General features: G+C 47.6%; 6 non-coding genes across 6 annotated transcripts; all 6 read right to left on the reverse strand.

Moving 5' to 3' along the window:
• Nucleotides 1–215: 215 nt before the first annotated feature.
• On the reverse strand, nucleotides 216–287 carry trnae-uuc (transfer RNA glutamic acid (anticodon UUC)). Its single transcript has one exon. It is a non-coding gene; the product is annotated as a tRNA-Glu (tRNA).
• Nucleotides 288–403: 116 nt separating this feature from the next.
• On the reverse strand, nucleotides 404–476 carry trnar-acg (transfer RNA arginine (anticodon ACG)). Its single transcript has one exon. It is a non-coding gene; the product is annotated as a tRNA-Arg (tRNA).
• An 834-nt stretch (nucleotides 477–1,310) lies between these two features.
• Nucleotides 1,311–1,382, reverse strand: trnae-uuc (transfer RNA glutamic acid (anticodon UUC)). The gene has a single exon. It is a non-coding gene; the product is annotated as a tRNA-Glu (tRNA).
• A 116-nt stretch (nucleotides 1,383–1,498) lies between these two features.
• Nucleotides 1,499–1,571, reverse strand: trnar-acg (transfer RNA arginine (anticodon ACG)). Its single transcript has one exon. It is a non-coding gene; the product is annotated as a tRNA-Arg (tRNA).
• Nucleotides 1,572–1,931: 360 nt separating this feature from the next.
• Nucleotides 1,932–2,003, reverse strand: trnae-uuc (transfer RNA glutamic acid (anticodon UUC)). The gene has a single exon. It is a non-coding gene; the product is annotated as a tRNA-Glu (tRNA).
• Nucleotides 2,004–2,119: 116 nt separating this feature from the next.
• trnar-acg (transfer RNA arginine (anticodon ACG)) lies at nucleotides 2,120–2,192 on the reverse strand. Its single transcript has one exon. It is a non-coding gene; the product is annotated as a tRNA-Arg (tRNA).
• Between the last annotated feature and the right edge of the window lie 308 nt (nucleotides 2,193–2,500).

The raw sequence follows: 2,500 nt of genomic DNA on the forward strand, positions 1-2,500 counted from the left end.
TGCCTTGGCTTAAAAATATTAAAAATGTAATTACGCCAAAGTGTGGCAGAAATGCGTGTAAGATGAGTCAATTAACTGAGAGGTCCAGCTGCGTTGCATCTAATCACTCGTCAGTATATCTAGAGAGATCGGCAGACTTGTCTGGAAGAGGATTTTCGTTGTTTTAGCACAGGGACACGACCAGATAAAAGGCTACAGATACCAAATAACCGCAATTCCCATACCGGGAGTCGAACCCGGGCCGCCTGGGTGAAAACCAGGAATCCTAACCGCTAGACCATATGGGAAATGGGGCTGCTTGCCTTCTGTGAGCTCCGGTCCTGCAGCTGAAGAGAGGAAGTCAGTGAGTCAGTAGAATCGAGCGGCTAATGCAGGCGGCACCAGAGTAAAAGAAAGTCATTGCCGAGCCAGCCAGGAGTCGAACCTAGAATCTTCTGATCCGTAGTCAGACGCGTTATCCATTGCGCCACTGGCCCATGCGACGGTGTACACCCCACGAGACCCAAAGAGCAAAGGCTTGAAAGGCATTAGCATCCAGGTCATTCTTGTGTTGATCTCACACTTCATGCGATATTTATGTATTTCCATTAAAACAGCTTCTTCCCCTCTGTATCAAATAATGTCACAAGGAATGTCATCTTTTCAGGTAGCAATAATGCTTATGAGAATGGCGGATACAAAATCAACTCAGAGTAAATGCTACAGTCTGAAAACACGGGATGCTTCTCGAATCTGTCTGGCATCTTTTTGCCTTTTGCCTGCCTACTTTCAGCTTTAGTGCAACAAATGTTTCAGCCCCCTATTGGCCAGTTGAAGAATTGTTTCAACGAAATGTTTCACAGCGGTCCCGACCGATTGGCCAAGACAGGCGACAGGTCCCGTGTGGTTGGCCAGTGCGACAAGGACCCGCCCACCCGCAGAGCGCTTGTATGATTGAAGGTCACTGCGGCACGTACATTCCCTTCGCATCTCTGACGATTTTGGCTTCGCATCCAGCATCCTAGAAACTGCTCACATTTATGGCCGAAAAACTGGGGTAACGTGGCACGGCAACACAACCTACAACTGGAGGGAATCGGCACTGAGATTTTTCATTGCCTTGGCTTAAAAATATTAAAAATGTAATTACGCCAAAGTGTGGCAGAAATGCGTGTAAGATGAGTCAATTAACTGAGAGGTCCAGCTGCGTTGCATCTAATCACTCGTCAGTATATCTATAGAGATCGGCAGACTTGTCTGGAAGAGGATTTTCGTTGTTTTAGCACAGGGACACGACCAGATAAAAGGCTACAGATACCAAATAACCGCAATTCCCATACCGGGAGTCGAACCCGGGCCGCCTGGGTGAAAACCAGGAATCCTAACCGCTAGACCATATGGGAAACGGGGCTGCTTGCCTTTTGTGAGCTCCGGTCCTGCAGCTGAAGAGAGGAAGTCAGTGAGTCAGTAGAATCGAGCGGCTAATGCAGGCGGCACCAGAGTAAAAGAGAGCCACGACCGAGCCAACCAGGAGTCGAACCTAGAATCTTCTGATCCGTAGTCAGACGCGTTATCCATTGTGCCACTGGCCCATGCGACGGTGTGCACCCCACGAGACCCAAAGAGCAAAGGTTTGAAAGGCATTAGCATCCAGGTCATTCTTGTGTCGATCTCACACTTCATGTGATTTTCATGTATTTCCATTGAAACAGCTTCTTCCCCTCTGAGATTTTTCATTGCCTTGGCTTAAAAATATTAAAAATGTAATTACGCCAAAGTGTGGCAGAAATGCGTGTAAGATGAGTCAATTAAGTGAGAGGTCCAGCTGCGTTGCATCTAATCACTCGTCAGTATATCTAGAGAGATCGGCAGACTTGTCTGGAAGAGGATTTTCGTTGTTTTAGCACAGGGACACGACCAGATAAAAGGCTACAGATACCAAATAACCGCAATTCCCATACCGGGAGTCGAACCCGGGCCGCCTGGGTGAAAACCAGGAATCCTAACCGCTAGACCATATGGGAAACGGGGCTGCTTGCCTTCTGTGAGCTCCGTTCCTGCAGCTGAAGAGAGGAAGTCAGTGAGTCAGTAGAATCGAGCGGCTAATGCAGGCGGCACCAGAGTAAAAGAAAGCCATTGCCGAGCCAGCCAGGAGTCGAACCTAGAATCTTCTGATCCGTAGTCAGACGCGTTATCCATTGCGCCACTGGCCCATGCGACGGTGTGCACCCCTCGAGACCCAAAGAGCAAAGGCTTGAAAGGCATTAGCATCCAGGTCATTCTTGTGTTGATCTCACACTTCATGTGATATTTATGTATTTCCATTAAAACAGCTTCTTCCCCTCTGTATCAAATAATGTCACAAGGAATGTCATCTTTTCAGGTAGCAATAATGCTTATGAGAATGGCGGATACAAAATCAACTCAGAGTAAATGCTACAGTCTGAAAACACGGGATGCTTCTCGAATCTGTCTGGCATCTTTTTGCCTTTTGCCTGCGTACTTTCAGCTTTAGTGCAAC

Source organism: Paramormyrops kingsleyae, chromosome 22 (genome assembly GCF_048594095.1).
Source record: "Paramormyrops kingsleyae isolate MSU_618 chromosome 22, PKINGS_0.4, whole genome shotgun sequence".
In the NCBI taxonomy this organism is placed as follows: Eukaryota; Metazoa; Chordata; class Actinopteri; order Osteoglossiformes; family Mormyridae; genus Paramormyrops; species Paramormyrops kingsleyae.